The sequence below is a fragment of the Mustela nivalis genome (genome assembly GCF_964662115.1).
Source record: "Mustela nivalis genome assembly, chromosome: 2".
NCBI lineage: Eukaryota > Metazoa > Chordata > Mammalia > Carnivora > Mustelidae > Mustela > Mustela nivalis.
The window spans coordinates 51,043,241-51,063,200 of NC_139021.1; the positions used below are offsets into that span (position 1 = coordinate 51,043,241).

The window sequence follows — 19,960 nt, forward strand, 5'->3', positions numbered from 1 at the left end:
GTATTTTTTAAAGTTTATCTTTTTTTTTTTTTTTTTTTTTAAGTAATCTCTACACCCAACATGGGACTCAACCTCAGGACCCTGAAATAAATAGTCATGTGCTCTTCCCACTGAGCCAGTCAGGTGCCCCTCACTCCCTTTTTTAAAAAGCACGTTTAATTTTATCCATCACTTACAAGTTAAAGTTTAATCTCCCTAGACGAACATACAAATCCTTCATGATCAACTTCCTGCTTATTTCTTTAATGTTCCTTATTCCATTCCCCACATTATACCTTAAAATTCTATCATATAAAACTGATAACACTTCAAGATTGTAACATCACATCCTTGTCAACTTCTCATTCCTGGGTTTCTCTCTACTTAGAGAAGTTTTTAGTCTTCAAGAACCAGAATCATCTCTGCGAGAGAGCTTTCCAGAAAGTCATCCCTAACTTTTCTCACCAATCCTGGCACCACTAATCAGAATGATAAATTATATTTGATTAACAATATAACTCAAACTCTAGGCAAAACATGTAATTTATATTAATTATGTAATCCAGACAACCACCATATAAAGTAGTTAATATCATTCCTTTATGTGTAATGAAATAGAAACCCAGAAAGGTTAATTAACTTGCCAAAGACCACACAGCTAGTCACTTACAAAGCTGAGAATCCAAATTCAATTAGTCTGGCTCCAGAGTCCATTAGGTTTAACATCTCTGCAAATACTATTTCTCATGTACAACACTCTACTGAAATGATCCCCTCAAATATTCATCTCCAACCAAGTTTGACCAGAGGAAAAATAATCTGGTCATTCATATTTCTGTCTCTAGCATATTTCATGTTACAGGGCTAAATATATGTTTGTTGAATATAATCATGTCCTATTTCTAAAATTATATTATTTTTAATTACATAGTACTTTTCAAGGAGAAAGTGTACACTTATTGGAATAAAGAATATGTAATATAAATCGTTCTTCTAAAAGAATTTGAGATAAATCAATAAAAGCCATGCACATAACAAGGCTATTAAACTTTCAGATAATAAAATACACACAAAAAATTTTTAAATAAATAAAACACACGGTTTTCTCAACATTTTTATAAACTCATGCAATAATATGATGAAAAATTTCATGAACACAGAGATTCTAAAACACCTTCCCAGGGAAGGCTTGTCTTTCCTTGGCTATCTAGAACCAATGGCACAAAATAAGCAATAGATCAATCCCTAAGACTAATGATTAAACATTAAGTCTAACTCCAAACTTTCCAGCAACAAGCAAAACTATGAAATATATGTTTCTATGTGTTTCTACTACAATTAGATAGCTTTAATTAAAATCACAATTTTAATAGTAATTTAAATATAGTAACCACAATCCCAACATTTTAATAGAAGATATCCATATTGATTTTTAAATTATATATTAATGTATGTCCAACTTATTTGGAGAAAAAAGAATTCAAATAGATCCTTCCTTCTTAAATAATGTAACAGAAAATATCACATACAGTACTATATGTGTACTCTTCTTTATATAGGCAATGTCTACTTGTATAAATAGGTAGATCTAACATATATAAACAGAAAAATTTACCTACTTGAGGATATACTAGATTACAGATTTCTGTATTGGTTTGTTTTTATTCACTTGAAGAAGATATATCCAGAGTTATTCCTAATATCCAGCTATGAACACAAGGTAAACAAGATCCTCAGGTATTTTTTTTATGTTGACTATTTTTAATAATTCCCCATTATTTAGATATAACAAACATAATGTTGATATATAACAAATAATATTCATATGAGTATTTCTTCTACTCTAAGATTCTATCATAAAATTCTACCATAAATAGTTTTCTTCATTGTTAGTATTTTGTGTTACAGAATTATATCAAGATTTTTAATGTTTTGAGCACTCAGACCAGGCATGCTCATTTGCTATGACTCTGAATATCAGGAAAAAGTAAAATTCCCTTGAATATAATTCTTACACTGGAATCAGGCTTACCCTGTACATCTCTATAATGAGCCAGAGCAAAAGAACGGTTTCCTCTGGCTTGCAAACAATTGTCACTAAAAGAAAAAAAAAAAAAAGGATAGATTATTGTAAAGATCTGAGCAGTTTCTTTTATCTGAGATGGCCTGATTCCTCTGAGCTGGATTAACAACAAGTTTCCTTCTGAAGATAGGCCCCTGACCTCTCTTTCCTTAGAATATTTATTTTAGAAAACTTAAAACTGTAAATTATTTCTCAGCTCCTTTGAGATATAAATCTTCTTAGACTCTTGTCAGTTTTACAACCCGGAGTATCTTTCTCAAGGCCCTGGGAACCAATCCCTAAAAATGTAAAGCTCAAGAAAGATGGAGCCCCTATCAACCAGTCTCTGGGAGGATAGGAGCCTAACTTCCAACAAGGAGCAGACTCCATGTAATCACACTGCCAGCCTTCTCCCTAAAGCCCTAAAGCTCTATAGTACTTTTTTTTTTTTTTTAAGATTTTATTTATTTATTTGACAGAGAGAGACACAGCGAGAGTGGGAACACAAGCAGGGGGAGTGGGAGAAACAGGCTTCCCACTGACCAGGGAGCCTGATTCGGGACTCGATCCCAGAACCCTGGTATCACAAGCTGAGCCAAAGGCAGGCGCTCAAATGATTGAACCAACCAGGTACCCCCTATAGTACTTTTCTACTGGACCCAAGCATGCTTAAAAACTCATTTTTTCTTACAGAACAATTCAGTTCAATTTCTATCCCCTATTGCAAAACTCATGAATAAAGTCTTTTCTGCCTATTTTACTTGTCTAGTGAAGTTATTCTTGGACATATCAAACACAGTCCATACCAGTAAAATAGTTTAATATTTCTCTCTTCAAATCACTCCTTCTAGAGTTAGAGGCTATATAGAGTACGTTTTTGAAAAAGAAACTTCTTTGAGCTCCATGAAGAAAATTATTACATTATAAGCTAAAGCTCCATAATATTAATTATTTATTGGTAAAAAGGCTTCACGTTATACATGCCAAAACAGAAGAAATAATAACTTATTAATAATAAAACTTAATAATAAAAATATAAATAATAAAAACTTAATAATAACATTATTTATAGGAATAATAATAATATATAGAAATATAACTCCATTACAGTTTATAGAAATTTGGGATATAGTGCATTTATGAATATTGTGGGCAGTCATGATAAATATACCTAATACATTATGCTCAACATAATCTTTTTTTCTTAAATACATATTTTATAAGACAAGCTAATTTCTGTTCCTCTGCCTCCCATTCATTTTTTTCTAGCTTGATTCATCTAAGTAATTTCCATATTCTAATTTGTTTTGCTGATTTTAAGTAGATTTTTGTATCAATTTACACAAGGTTTTCTCTCCCATCTGCGCTTTCATTCTTAGTTGTTCTGATGTCATAAAATTTTTGCTATTTCTTTTTTTTAAATTTTTTTTATTTGTCAGAGAGAGAGAGCACAAGCAAGCACAGTAGCAGACAGAGGCAGAGAGAAAAGACTCCCGCTGAGCAGAGAGACCAATGTGGGACTCGATCCCAGAACCCTGGGATCATGACCTGAGCCGAAGGCAGTAGTTTAACCAACTGAGCCACTCAGGCATCCCAAATTGTTGCTAATTATATCATTTTAATGATGACAAAATTAATATAAATTGAGTTGCAAGGTTTAAACAATTTCCATAATTGTACCTTGCCTCCCAAAAAATTAAATCAGGAAAAGCAGTAAATAAAAATAAATATGAATAAGTAAAGAACATACAATGTTAGAAGGTTTTAAGTACCATGTAAAACAACAACAAAGTAAATCAAGATAAGATATCTTGAGAGAGGGAGAGAGAGGGATTTTGAGAGAAAGAGAAAGAGGTTGATCCATCCATATCAAGGACATTTTTGGCAATGGGTCAACAACTGACATATCCTTGTCCTCATGTGTACAGCTGAAGAATGCAGAGCAGTTCATCACATTTTAGATGAAGAAAATTATTACATTATAAGCTAAAGCTCCATAATATTAATTATTTATTGGTAAAAAGGCTTCACGTTATACATGCCAAAACAGAAGAAATATTTAGTCAAGATGAAATGGTATTTAAAAGAGAAAAATCAAAATATGTAACTAATAAGATATGATATTAAATCAATATAATTAATTTTATACTCTTTTGACAAAACAAAGATATCTTAGAAACAAATGAAATCAATATGCAAATGACAGAGTCCTAAATCACTGAACAACCAACTTCTAGAAGTACAATGTCAAATTAAGAACTGTTCTATATTCTTACTTTGATAAGAACTGAATGGTATTAACATTTTCAGGTTTTAAAACTTATCAATCTTTAAATGACAGAAATAACTTAGGGTTGGTGCGAATTCTCTTTTTTTTTTTTTTCAAATGAACTGAAGATAGTTCTCTTTTTGATTATTATTCCAAGGTCTTAGGTATGGTGATAATTTTTTTCCTGAAATTTAATATATTCATTCATCTTTATGCACAGATGGAGCTAGTTAAAATTTCTTCCATTTCTTATACTTTTCAAACCAATTTAATTTAAAAATATCAAAAGAATTCAAATTACATACTGTGAATAATTCTGAAAAGGAGAGTTCTGCTTTATTCTTTTAAAACAAAAAAGAAATATAAATTCATAGATATCACTGAAGGGAAAGCACAGAATAAGAGGCTAAGTTAAATAGAAGTCATTGCATGTGTGTGTGCATGTATGTGTGCACATGCTTGGAAGAGAAAAACCGGAGATTTTTGGAACATATTTTACAGTGAAAGTGAAGTAACTCAGTCAATGAAGGAAAGAATTCCCAACAAGAAACCATGACTTTGTTGTTACCATAAGCAGGTCACTCAGGAATCATGAAACCGTTTAATAACTGAATTTCAGAAACAGTCACCAATGACCCAGAGTCTTGGAGGGCAGTTGAGTCACTCAAAGGCAAAGACCTAATGGAGTAAAGATGGAGAAAAGGAAGGACTGGAAAAGACAGGAAGGCAGACCAAAGAGTACTAAAACTACCATGATAATGGTTGTCTATTGTGCCTCTCCCCTTGACCAACTTGGACTCCCTAAATCTACGTTACTTTGATAAGCTCTCTCAATTTTGGCAACTGATCAATAAAAAGAATTCTAAAGTCATGTGATTCAAAAACTTGCCAAACAACATAGTTTATTACAAAATACACTAGGCCAATTAAGTGTCCTATAAAAATTATTCTCTATATATTCTTAAATTCCTCTGATATTCTAATGTTATTAGTATTATGAAGCAACAGTCCATTTTTATCAGATTCCTTTAGTCATATGAACCAGATTAAATTTCCTGGAAATTCATATATAAATATCTCTGAGGACACAATGAGGACTAACGACCATGAAGTTTCTATGTGCTGGAGAATAAAATTCATGCATTTAATCACATGACTCTTGAGGAAGAACTTGAAAATGTGTGAAGAGAGACATTTTCTGCTAGTTTTCATATTTTGCCCACAGACACTTGTTCAACTTTTATCAAGAGGGTCATAATCTTTTCTTTTGTCACAAAAGAAGCAAGGATAAGAGTAAGACTAAAGTAGTGTATTACCACTTCCCTGAGCTAGATAGGGTCAATCAGTGTCAAAAGTGACAAGAAAAGACACCAAGGCAATATAGCTTATCAGAGCTGATCTTTGGGGCCCTCAAATGAGAAAATCTTTCGAGAGCAATAAAAGAAAGAGAGGCAGAGTGACACAAAAAGTGGAGAAAATCAAAGTATTGATTTGAATTTTTTTTGAAAGTAAATAATCAGTCTGCAACAGGGAAACACAGGGCCAATAAGTCTAACTTTACCAGCTTATTGTCTGTTAATCTCAGTTATTGAATATTTTATTGTCTTTGGTCACTTATTGACACAGCTGTGCCCTTATCTAGTAATAAGGTTGAAAGACTTTTTTACAATCACATTGCTGAAGTATGACTGATGTACAAAAAGCTGTACATATTTAATGTATATGACTTGATCAGTTATAAGCATACACCTATAAAACCATCACCACAATCTATGCCATAAACAAAGCCATCACCTTCAAAAGCTTCCTGCTGCCCTCCATTTTATTTTTTGTGATAAGAACACAATATAATATCTATCCCCTTGGCAAATTTTTAAGCATACAATATAGTATTATTAATTATAAATATAATCTTGTAAATTAGATGTCTAGGTAATATCTTATATAATTGAAACTTGGTGCTTTTTGATTTTTAACTTCCTGTATCCTCGTCCCCCATCTCCTAGCAACCACCATCCTAGTCTCTGGTTCTGAGTTCAACTATTTTAGATGCCTCATATAAATGGTATCATGCACTCTCTATCCTTCTGAAATGGCTTATTTCACTTAGTAGACTATCCTCTAGGTTTACCCACGTTGCTGCAAAGGGCAGAATTCCTTTTTTTTTTTTTTTTTAAGGCTGAATAACATTCCATTGTATGTACAAACCACATTTTCTTTATCCACTAATGTCCATAGATGAACATTAATGGCGTGTCTAAATTTTGGCTCTCCTGAATGAATGCTAAAATAAACATGGGAATGTATATAATCTTTCTGAGATCTTTCCTAACAGTATTTAAGTGTTTTTTTTTTTAAGATTTTATTTATTTATCTATTTGAGAGAGAGAGAGAAAGTAAGCATGCACAAGGTGGGGGGAGGGAAGGGGAGCCTGCTTCTCCCTCTGCCTGACACTCCCTGCTTGTACTCCCTCTCTCTGACAAAAAAATAAAATCTTAAAAAAAAAAAAAGACAAATAACTGATTAGCGAAAACTGAACAAAATGTAATGGTATCTTTTTAATTTAAGGCTTTATATAAATCTGTAAGGAACAGAAAAAAAAAACCCTGATTTTAAAAATGTATAAAGGATATTACTAGAGAAATTTTAAACACTGAATAAATATAAGTGTTTAACTTCTTAGGTTACTTAAATCAATGTAATTTAAATGTTTTTGAAAATATTCCTATGCTAGTATCAAAATCTGAAGTGTCTGTGGAAAACAACAGTCTCCCTCACTGTTGGTGACAGTGCAATTTTCCAAGAGAGCAACTTGGAAATATAAATCAATTGATGTATTTGGCAAAATGTATCAAAATATATTTTAAAGGTTAAAAGATGTTTTGCTTAATGATTATACTTTACACTAGAAATTAATCCCAGGGAAATAATGACAAATATAGCAAAAATGTTAGCTACAGGAATATATATTGGTATACTATTGACAATAGTAAAATATTAAAAACAGCTATTCAACAAAAAATGCAGGATTTTATAAACTATAAAATATTCAAGTAGTGTGGTTATAAATAAGAAAATTATAGATAACAAATGTGTCGTTCTTTCCTTTTTCTCTCTGTCTCTCTCCTTCTATACATATATACATACGTGTGTGTGTGTGTATTTGTATATGTGGGTATCTATGAACAATGGAACTGTATATTCCTAATTGTAAGAGGATTTGTTTTGGGTAATGGGAGTATAAAAGACTTTACTTTTGCCTCATTATCTTATGCATATTTTCAAAAGTGTTCTGCAGTAAATGTGGATTTATTGTATAACATGTAAAATATAAGTTATAAAAGTAAATCCAGAGAGCTTCCTCCCATATGTTAGAGAGGGAGAATTAAACTAATTAAAGGTCTAAAACTTCAACACTAGGGGTTCCTTGGTGCTCACTCAGTTAAGCATCTACCTTCAGCTCATCTACCTTCAGGTCATAATCCCAAGGTCCTGGGATCAAGCCCCACATCAGGCTCTCTGCTCAGCTGCAAGTCTGCTTCTCCTACAGCACCCCAACCCAGTCTCCCATGAGCTTGCTCTTGTTCTCTCCCTCTCTCTCTGCTTTCTCTCTCTCTCAAATAAATAAAATCTTTAAAACAAAAATAAAACTTCCTAAAACTAATGAGTAAAAGCCATTTATCATACTGGCTTTATAAGAACACTACCTCACAATTTAAAATTGTGCTTTAGCATTCCATTTGACAAATCTATATGCTTGTTAGTTGATTGCTGAAGAATTGCAACAGTCATTGCTAGGAACATTTCTGACTTATGAACCACTCTCTCACAAGTAAGTGCTATTTGTAAACTGAGACAGTAAAATGATTCTTCCCTATGACAGTCTAAAAGAAAACATGTTTCTTAAATGTAAAATGCAGGATTCTGCTTCTTGGTGAAATGCCTGACTTCCTTTCACTCTTATATATGCATGCATATATACATGTATTTTCTTTATTAATAAAACAGTGGATATATGAAGAGGAAAAATACACTGAGAATTATTTTTGCATGTCAAGAGATTAAAAAAATCATAGTCATAACTTCCCAAAAATATCTTGAATGTATGTTTATATAATATATATTTTACCTTCTAAATATTTATCAGATCAAACCTTCTATTTCTTTATTATAACCATTTTGTTACACATCACTTTGATTTCATAACTAATGCTTTATCTCCCTAATTGGACTTGTCCATTCAAGCTTTGTACCAAATAAAAACACTCAACCCATATTCTTACTAAACTGCCTCTCTGACTCTATACCTTTGCCCAAATGTTTTTTTCAGATCTTCTGAGAATATCAACTAAGTTCTTCCTATGTTATTCAAGGCCTTTATTTTTTAAGATTTTATTACTTTTTTAATTTTATTTATTTATTTATTTATTTATTATTTTATTTTTATTCGATGCCTTTTTTAAGATTTTATTACTTTTTTATTTTATTTTATTTTATTTTATTATTTTATTTTATTTTATTACACAGCAAGAGAGGGAACACATGCAGGGGAAGTGGGTGAGGGAGAAACAGGGTTCCATCAGAGAAGGGAGCCCAATGTGGGGCTCGCTCCCAAGTCCCCGGGATCATGACCTGGGCTGAAAGCAGACACTTAACAACTCAGCCACCCGGTGCCCCTATGCAAGGCCTTTCATAATGTAATCTCTACCTGTTTCTCCAGTTTATCTACTACACATCTTTGTACACTTTATCCTCAAGCAAACCATGCTGCTTATAAATTTTCCTACATCTACCATCCCTTCTATTTCATCAGGTTATGCTCTTTACATGGAATTCCCCCTGCCCAAGGTCATCATTGACTAATTCTACTGAAACATCATTGATTTAAAGCAACATCACTATTTCCCATACCAGTCTCCCTCAGTATGCCCTACAAGGCACTCTTCTGAGTCCTGTAACATCCTCTGCATAAGTCTAACATTTTTCATATCACATGAAGTTGTACTTTCCTATTCATAGGTCTAATTAGGAACATATGGAAGGCAGAATAATTTTCTCATTTTAATTGTATTCATTGTACATTTCTAGTACATACATAGATGATAAGTATCTTTTAAGTCAATGGTCAATTCGAGAGGTCAAATAATACTGCCTATTTTTTAGCTCTTAGAAACTTAGAAAAAGAATGAGAGACAGAAAACTTCAGTGTTTCTATTTTTTAGTGGCTACAGTATGATGTTACCATACTCTGCATTCAGAAATATAGAAGGAAAATCATATCTGGAAAACTGTATGAAAAAAAATCAGTTTAATAAGAGCTATCTACACTATACCCAAATGGAGATGTGCAACAGAAAGTGAGATACAGAAGCCTAAACACCAAAAAAGAGAAAGAAATCTAGGTATATAAATGTAAGACTTTTCACTGTAAAGCTGAGATTAAAAGTCCCCAAGAAATATTTTGCAGGATGAAGATGACATTCATAAGGCAATCCTATCTGATTCTCCAGATAGGAACACTATTATTTTTTTAAAGATTTTTAAGATTTTTTTGTAAGATTTATGTATTTGACAGACAGAGATCACAATCAGGCAGAGAGGCAGGCAGAGAGAGAGGAGGAAACAGGCTCCCCGCTTAGCAGAGAGCCCGATGTGGGGCTTGATCCCAGGACCCTGGGATCATGACCTGAGCCAAAGGCAGAGGCTTTAACACAATGAGCCACCCAGATGCCCCTAGGAACACTATTATTGAAGAGATGTGCAAATGTTGAGAAGTTTAAATAAGAACTCAATATAAACAAACCAAAAGTAGGAGTAAGTGATATAAGCAGGTGTCACAAATCAACTGCCTATGGTAGTCAGGCTTATAACGCAAAGGAGGAAAGTGAGTCTCATGTACGAATTCTGGTAATACAGTGTAATCATATTTTGTTCTTAGTTCTACAGCTGACACTGCATCAATGTCAGGAAGACACAAAGGACTGAATTACTGAAAACAGTATCTTCTATCAAGGAGACAGCAACTCTTTAGCACTATTTGATGATTTCCACAAAGAGACATAAAATCTTTGTTACCCAATATTCTCACTTTTCAAGAGAAGCTGGGAATCCAGATTTGTATATAAATTTCCCATTTTTAAATATAAAATGGTACATGAGACAAACAAAAGACATCTCTTGGTTAGAGCCGCACTGCTGTCAAGAATTATGGATCCTGGGGTGCCTGGGTGGCTCAGTGGGTTGGGCCGCTGCCTTCGGCTCGGGTCATGGTCTCAGGGTCCTGGGATTGAGTCCCGTGTCGGGCTCTCTGTTCGGTAGGGAGACTGCTTCCCTCTCTCTCTCTCTGCCTGCCTCTCCTTCTACTTGTGATTTCTCTCTGTCAAATAAATAAATAAAATCTTTAAAAAAAAAAAGAATTATGGATCCTCTGTACTAATCAGCTAAAGTCTATGTTAAAGATGGTACAGACACTGAAAAAATAAAATCAAATTAAAAAACATAAAGATGGTATAGAAATGTCTGATTTAAACAAATTAAGCTCCAAATACAGGTAATGATTTCACTTAATTTCAGTGAAACTCTAAAATATATTTAACAACAATGTAACTGAAAGATGGCCAGATGGGTTTCAGAAAAACTATTTTTTCATCTTCACCATATTACTTAATAAATACATATGAACATCATTTACTCATCATCTACTTAATGAGAATAAAATAAGAAAAAGAAAATACTTGAGAAGTCATAAGACATTTTTACAAGTCACAGCATCATAATTAAATTGTATTAGGAATAATGGTTAATTTGAAATCAATAACTTCAGTACTATTCATTGTAAATCAGGTCAATTTACATATAGTAAAAATAGCATATGCAGAAGTATATGACAAAAACTCATCTCTTCCTACCCTCCTATATAAATAGCAGGCTCAACATGATGCTTCTTACTCCATCCCACCACTTAATGAAGAGTAACAACATCTGGATGATGGAGGGAAGGGTGGTTATGACAGGTAATTTGTAATAAATATTCTCTAAGATATAATAATTTATATTAATATGCTTAATTCTAAATAAGTCACATATACCAATGATCAATTAGATAAATGAAGATGACTCATATTGGATCATTTCTACTTGACATCTAGAAGCATGATACATTTATACAGAAATCATTCACACCGAGAATGATTCTTGTAGGACCTCAATGTCATGTTTAGTAAGCTAAAACTAGATGGAAAATATTCTCAAGTTTCATAAAAATTAAAAAAAAAACTTCAAAGAGAAAATGTAATCATCTGAAAAAGTGTGATAAAGTATGCTCAATTGAATTGAAATAGTCCTTGGTTAAAAAGTTTAAGAAAGTAAATTAAAACGCCAAGCACAACAGATAACTTTAGCAATAAAGAATATGTTACACTCACTCACACTGTAAGAGGAAAAGAGTTCAGTCAATTAAATATTGATGAAACAAAAAATCAAGGCTTCAAGTCTTAGATCAGTTCAAGACTGGGCATGAACTAATGATCCAACAGTTTATGTGAACATTAAACATTAAAGGAATAACTCATAACTAAACTATGGAATGGATTTCATTTTAATTTAATTAACTGATAGTTAATTTTACAAATCCTAGGTAAGAAACTGATTGACATATAACGTAGTTATATCCAAGATCATATACTGAGGATTAGTCAGTTGATGAGTTGTCCTAAGTTTCTGTAGTAATAGATATACTGAGTGTTTTTATTATACTGTATGATAGTTGTTCTTTCCCCAAATCTTTTAGCTAGTTAATTTTACAAATCCTAGGTAAGAAACTGATTGGCATATAACATAGCTATATCCAAGATCATATACGATAGTTAGTTGGTTGATGAGCTATCCTAAGTTTCTGTAGTAATAGATGTACTGAGTGTTTTTATTATATTGTATAATAGTTGTTCTTTCCCCAAATCTTTTAGCTTCTTACACAAATAAAAATTTAAGTATGAGCTGATAGTCACAATCCATATGCAAATTTACTTATGTTTTGCCCCAAAACATATTGTAAACTTAGTTTAGAAGAATATTTCTGGGTGCCTGCGTGGCTCAGTGGGTTCAGCCGCTGCCTTCGGCTCAGGTCATGATCTCAGGGTCCTGGGATCGAGTCCCGCATTGGGCTCTCTGCTTAGCAGGGAGCCTGCTTCCTCCTCTCTCTCTCTCTGCCTGCCTCTTTGCCTACTTGTGCTCTCTCTCTGTCAAATAAATAAATAAAATCTTTAAAAAAAAAAGAATATTTCTATGTATTATTTTTTAGCATTAGCTGTTAGTGAGGAAGCCACTGCATGTATTAATCATGAAAATTCCCTCCTGAAACCTCTCTAGAAACAGGTGTAAGCAATTTCATTTTAAAAGACCAATAGAATAGAAATACACCCAAGAAGGCTTGGACCAATTTGACTTCTTCCTTTTAAAGATCCAGGAAAAACTGAGGTTAATCCAGCCACAGGCAGAAGGCCTCCTCTGAGTTTATATAAACTGGTAAAACGTGCAGGAGGCCTGAGAAGCAGCTGAGAGGTCCAGTGAAAATAATCATCTGCTCTTCATGCCAAGAGGCAACAAGCACTGCAGGTAAGATAAAGTTCCAGACTTTAAATCCATCCTCAGTGCAGCAAGCCTGCGGCCATACTTCCCTCGAGAAGGTACCTTGTCCATCACTACAATCAGTTCAACCAAAGCATTTTATGCATTTATTTATTTTCAACTTGTCAATAACGTTTTAGAAGGCAAAGGCCGACAAAGCTTCTTCCAAAAAAGCCAAAGGGATTCTTTATTCCTTTTGAGAAAAATGACCTACAGACATTTTTGCAAAACTGCTAATAAAAAACTGAGTGCCAATATGTTGGCTGAACCAAAATAAAGCCTCTTAAGTATGTACCAGTGTAATATGATGATATATAGCGCAATTTAGAAAAGAAAAATGTAATGGGAGTAGAGAGGCTGAATAGAATATAATCATTTATTATTACATGAACTCATTCTCATTTGCCCAGCCTAATATTTATTCATATCAGGAACTTATAAACTGTAACAAAATAGTATCTGAAATTCGATTGTGCACTTTCACTAAAACACTCAAAGAAAGAAGTCACTGAGCTAAGAATTCATATATTCTCCTCAAAAGTCTCATTTACCGTATTTTAACATCTACATTAATTTATGTTTTATATCATGAGTATCTAGAGCTCATGGGTTTCAGTGTTCTCTTTTCTACACACCCAGGGCATTTTAGTCATCGCCATATAAAGGGTAGTCAATACAATTACTTAAATATTTTAATGAATAAATTTATTTTATTCCAAAGAATCTTAACTTTGAGTCATTAAAGGATCTTTAACAGACCCATGAGCCCCTAAAATTGTACACAAAGTACTTCTGTTGATATCAAAAGTCCATTTTATTCCTGTAGAGAAAATTCATACATTTTCTCATATTTCCAAAGAGCATCACTGACTTTCCTACCATAAATGATTAAGTCTATTTTCTCTCAAAAATGTAAAGATACAATATTTTAAGGCAGTATGGTATAACAGAAAGGTTTTAGGACTTACAAAACCCTCAGAAAACCTCATCCTTCACAGTGATTTGTTAGAAACATTTCCATTAAAAAAGACAAAGATATTAATTAGGGCCATTGTTTTAACACATTATATAATGAGGTCTTATCCAAATTAAAAAAAAAAAGAAAATTTAAAAAGCAACAAGAGATGTAAAGTTGAAAAAAAATGTAAAGAGTGCTATTATGTATAGATGATATCATCTATATAATAAACACAAGATAATATACAGACAAGAATTAGAATTAATATAAGACTTCAACAAGATTGCCAGATAACAAGGATCAATATTTTAAAACAATGGGAGTTCCAATAAATTAGGGGGGAAGGAAAGAATACATAATTTAAAAGATTTATAAACTAAGAAGCTTAAATTACAAGAACTCTGGACTACATATTTACATTCCATAGAAAAGTGCAAGACTATATTAAAGAACATAAATACTAAATAGAAATTTTATAAAATAAGTATTAAGTAAATAGAAAGAAATCTCACATAGTTTCTTTTAAGAAGGCACAAAAACACAAATTCTAAAACAAAATAGGTGACCTTGGTGGCTCAGTTGGTTAAGTGGCCTACTCTTGGTTTCAGCTTAGGTCATGATCTCATGGGTCCTGAGACTGAGCTCTATCTTCTTCAGGCTTCATGCTCAGTGTGGAGAGTGCTTGAATATTTTTTCCCTTACCCCTCTCCACTCTCATATACACACTCCCTCTAACAAATAAATAAATAAATCTTTTTTAAATAATTAAAAGAAAATAATAACAAAACTTATTATATTAAAATCAATGTTTCCTTTAACAAATTGCCCCACAAGAGACAGTCTACCCAAAGGAATTTTGTATTTTCAATGTATATAACTAGTAAGGACACAGTATCTAGAATATGCTCAAAATGTTTACAAACCAATAATCTTAACTTTTTTTTTTAAAGATTTTATTTATTTATTTGACAGACAGAGATCACAAGTATGCAGAGAGGCAGGCAGTGAGAGAGGAGGAAGCAGGCTCCTTGCTTAGCAGAGAGCCTGATGTGGGGCTCAATCTCAGGACCCTGAGATCATGACCTGAGCTGAAAGCAGAGGCTTTATTTAACCCACTGAGCCACCCAGGTGTCCCACCAATAATCTTTAAAACATGAATGAATACAATATACAGTAGCATTAAGAGGAGGCATAGAAGTTAGAGTAGCAGTAGTTATAATGATTATTGTTAGCATTAACATTATTATTACTATTGTTACTTAACAAGGACTTAACCAATCTTTTCTTTTTTTTTTTTTAAAGATTTTATTTATTTATTTGACAGACAGAGATCACAAGTAGGCAGAGAGGCAGGCAGAGAGAGAGAGAGAGGGAAGCAGGCTTCCTGCGGAGCAGGGAGCCCGATGCGGGCCTCGATCCCAGGACCCTGAGATCATGACCCGAGCCGAAGGCAGCAGCCCAAACCACTGAGCCACCCAGGCGCCCCCCAATCTTCTAGTCCCTTCCTTTTCTAAATCCAGTTGCCAAAGTCCTGGGAGGTCTCACCTCAAATCACAAAGACTGCCAAAACTAAAGTGCTTTAAAAAAAAAAAGCCAAATCTAAATTTCAATCTATTATTACAATACTTAATCCACAGACTCTAATTATTAAACAAATGTTTCTCTATGCAACATAATAAGAAAAAACAAATATTTATACCAAACTGAAAAGGAATACAGTATAAAAAGAATTAGTTCAGACTAAGAGCACCAGAGCAAGACATGATCAATCATTTCAGCAATAGCAAAGAAAAACTACAAACTAAATCTCTGTGACAAATATGGTTATAATTTTAATCAAACTTTATCAGATAATTTTGTGGTTGACATCTATAAATAATAGACATTTGAAAATTAGGGACGCCTGGGTGGCTCAGTTGGTTAAGCAGCTGTCTTCGGCTCAGGTCATGATCCCAGCGTCCTGGGATCGAGTCCCACACCGGGCTCCTTGCTCAGCAGGGAGCCTGCTTCTCCCTCTGCCTCTGCCTGCCATTCTGTCTGCCTGTGCTTGCTCTCTCTCCTTCTCTCTCTGATAAATAAATAAAATCTTTAAAAAAAAAAAGAAAAGAAAATTAAATAGCCATTTTCAACATATTTTCTAACTATAAGATAAATGATGTTTATCATAAACTTCTGAAAATATCTGGAAGTTTCAATATGTAATATTATAAATAAAAAATGGATTTTCATTTAGATGCCATGACTCCAAAACATTTTACAAGGTATTGTTGGTTCTGTCAATCAAAATTGTTGAGGCTGTTGTAAGATCCATAAGTCAAAATTTTTTATACATTCTTAATTATTTTTTTCTCCTTATAACATGACCTTCTTTATGTCTAGTAATGATTTTTACTTTAAATTTATTTTGGGTCTGGGGGCGCCTGGGTGGCTCAGTGGTTAAGCCGCTGCCTTCGGCTCAGGTCATGATCTCAGGGTCCTGGGATCGAGTCCCGCATCAGGCTCTCTGCTTGGCAGGGAGCCTGCTTCCTCCTCTCTCTCTCTGCCTGCCTCTCTACCTACTTGTGATTTCTCTCTGTCAAATAAATAAATAAAATCTTAAAAAAAAAAAAAAAAAAAAAAAAAAAAAAAAAAAAAAATTCTCTAAATTTATTTTGGGTCATATTAATATAGTCACACCAAATAGCACTGTATTATTTTCACCTTTTTTCTTTAAGATTTTATTTATTTTCTTGAGAGAGAGAGAGCGCAAGCATGGGGGAGGGGACAGAAGGGTTGGGAGTAGAATCCCTACTGAGCAGGAACCCCATGTGGGGCTCAATCCCAGGACCCGGGAATCATGACCTGAGCCAAAGGCAGATGCTTATCCAACTGAGCCACCCAGATGCCCCTATTTTTCACCTTTTTACTTTCAATTTTCTCATTTCTGATACTTCAGATATGATCTTTTAAATAGCATTTAATTAAAATTCATATTTTATGAAGCCAGGTTTTTTTTAAGCTTTCACATGGAACATTTATTCCATTCACATTTAATTTAATTACAGATATATTTGGGTCTATATCTGCCATCTAATTTCCCACTTCAATTTTATTTCTTCTTTGCTTTTCCTTCTCTCCATTATTGCCTTTTGGTCATTGGTTGAGTAGGTATTTTTTCTCAAAATCTATTTTTTTTCCCTTTACTACATTGGACTGTATGCTCCCTATTCTATTCTCTTAAGATTAGTCTAGAAATTACAACACACATATATAACGGATCAATGTTGAAAATTAACCAGTATATTTATTCTCTTCTTTGATCCTATGAGAACACCAATTACTATTCTTCCTCATTTATACATTATTGTTTTTTGCTTTAATTCTATCTTGTGCCTTTAAACCTCACAAAACAATATTATTTGCTTTTAAAATATTTAAGTTCACTTAGATTTACTACAACTGTTCTCTGGACCATAGTTTCTCCATTATATTCCAAAGAGGAAAAGAGAATCAGGTAGCAGTTCTACACATTTGTTTTTATTAACCTAGTGCAAAAAAGAATAGGCAGTTAAATTAATAGCTATGCAGAGGAATGAAGTGTGTGGAAGAATCCATCTCTGTCTCATAATTTAATGTCACATAGAAAGTACATCCTGATGTTTGTCTCACTTTAATCACACTTCAACCAGGTTTTTACTTACATCCACATTTTATACTTTGCTATGTAATTATAAGTCTCAGAGTAGCTTTCAAAAATATAGTTAGCATACAATCCCAAAGAATTTAAAATGTGAAAATTTGAGACAGAAAAATATGGTTGCACAAGTAGAAATGAAAAAAAATATTTACTATGAGATTTCAAAGAGAGGGCCCTATTATATACTAAACAATATCAACAACTCAAAATAAGTACGGTACCTTCACAGAGAAGTTTCTTCTAATATCTCTTAGAATAGGATGATGACAACTCACCAAACAATTCAGTAACAAGGAACTAGGTAGGAAACCAGTGTGATCCACATAAACACAATTCTCTGAAACTCTTGACAGGTATTTACAATGTCTAGAGATATAGGTGGATCAGCTATGCTTAAGCAAATAAAGTTCTTTTCAATGTGGTTATAGCTATTGAGCAGCTCTCAGGTCCACAGTTTACTCTCTGGCAAGTATCAAAAACACAACTATATTTCTGATTATGTACACTGCCATGTGCATCAATAATCTGAGAAGACAGATATTTTCTTGGGTAAAGTAAGAAGTTTAGCAAATGTAGTTCACTTCCAGAGTACTTAACACTGACCAAAAACCATCATCAATAATTTAACTATTTGTAGAATTTAAGTTTTGTGTTCTACTGTAGAGAATCCTAAAGCTCCATATAGCAATAAGGGGGCACACAGAACGTACCAAATTCTTTTCAGGAAGGTATACACACCTAGAACTTTTCTATAAAGAAGAGTGTTCAGTAGAGACAGAGCTCATATATTTGACTTCAGTATTCTACACAGTAGACTATATAATCTTGAACTTCCATGCTTCTGTAAAAATAAGATATCCATGTCTATAATATATATAGAAAGATGCAATTAACAAATAAAATAAGAAAAGACTAGTAAGATTAATGTTTTCAGGATTGTATCATGTTTGGATAAATTTCCAAATGTGGGAACTATAAATGGAGACACATACTGACTTAGTTTTATCATGAAACATATATTAAGAATATCAATAAAGAATGAAATCTATAATGTACTGAATGAAGGAAATATTCATTGTCCCAACATTTTTAGTTCTAAAAATATATCCCTCATCTAGGCATACATTTTGTAGCCACTACCACAAAATACTCTATAACAAACTATTCTAAAATTCAGTCACTTAAAACATGAAAAATTTAGCCCCAGCCACCAGACTGGAAGCGCCAGGCTCGAACCCTAATTTCCTTGTCTTGCTTGAAACCCGGGCACCACCAAGATCCCAGCTTACCACTCTTCTCTCATGGACCTTGACACCAAAATCATTAGAAACATGGCACTGTTGCCTATCAGAAGTCAGTTCAAAGGACCCATCCCTAGAGAGACAAAAGATATAGGCATTGTGGATGAAGCCATCTATTACTTCAAGGCCAATGTCTTATTCAAAAACTATAAGATTAAGAATGAAGCTAATAGAACCTTGATATATATAATTCTCTACACTTTTGTTGAGTGTCTAAAGAATCTCCAAAAGTGCAATTCCAAAAACCAAGGTGAAAAAGAAATGTATGCACTAGGAATCAGTAATTTTCCCATTCCTGGAGAGCCTGGTTTTAAACTTCATGCAATCTATCCCACCCCAGCAAACAAACAGGAAGGTAAGGTGATAAGGGCCTACTTACAGCAGTTGAGACAAGAAACTGGACAGAGATTTGTGACAAAGTTTTTGACCCTCAGAATGATAAACATAGCAAGTGGTGGACTTATTTTATAAAGAGACAGCTCATGAAAAAGAGACTTTTAGGACCTGGACAGTGAAAAGACCCTGGGCAGATACTTTCCACAGGTGTGGGCAGCATTTTACAGCAAGATATACACAGTTCTTTGCCCTTATTTGATAAAGTTTTATACAGAAGAGAGAAGAGAGCATGCCTTCACTTGAGCTCTTTATTAAGAATTTGTATGGGGGAGAGAAGAATGGGTTATTGAAGGATGATTTGAATTTTATGTATTATTAAGCTGGTGCTTAATAAAAATAAGTAAGAATAAAGAAATTTCTAATGAAACAAGAATAATTTACTCTCATCCATTTGTTAACTGGTCTAGACTGAATTCATCTGAGCAGCTCTACTGATTAAGACAAGGCTTACTCATACATCTGAGGGTCTTTGTCTGATGTAGCCTAGATCCAGCAACAGAACTCTGGCTTTGCTTCACATTATCTCATCCTCTTTCCCTGAATCCAGAGTGTTAGTCTGGCCATATTTCCTTCCAGGCTGATAACAGAAGCTCCAGAAAGCAAGCAAAAACATGCAGGATTTCCCAGGGCCTGGGCTGGGAATTGGCAAACAGCTACTTCTGACCATTCTATTGACTAAAGCAAGTCATATGG

At 33.4% G+C, this 19,960-nt stretch overlaps 1 pseudogene across 1 annotated transcript in view; it reads left to right on the forward strand.

The window, feature by feature from the left end:
- LOC309859285 (actin-related protein 2/3 complex subunit 3 pseudogene) overlaps positions 1-19,408 on the forward strand; it is a 61,453-nt pseudogene extending 42,045 nt beyond the window's left edge. Inside the window, exon 3 of the transcript in view lies at positions 18,848-19,408. The product of the transcript in view is annotated as an actin-related protein 2/3 complex subunit 3 pseudogene (transcript). The remainder of the gene's footprint in view (positions 1-18,847) is intronic.
- The last annotated feature ends 552 nt before the right edge of the window (positions 19,409-19,960 follow it).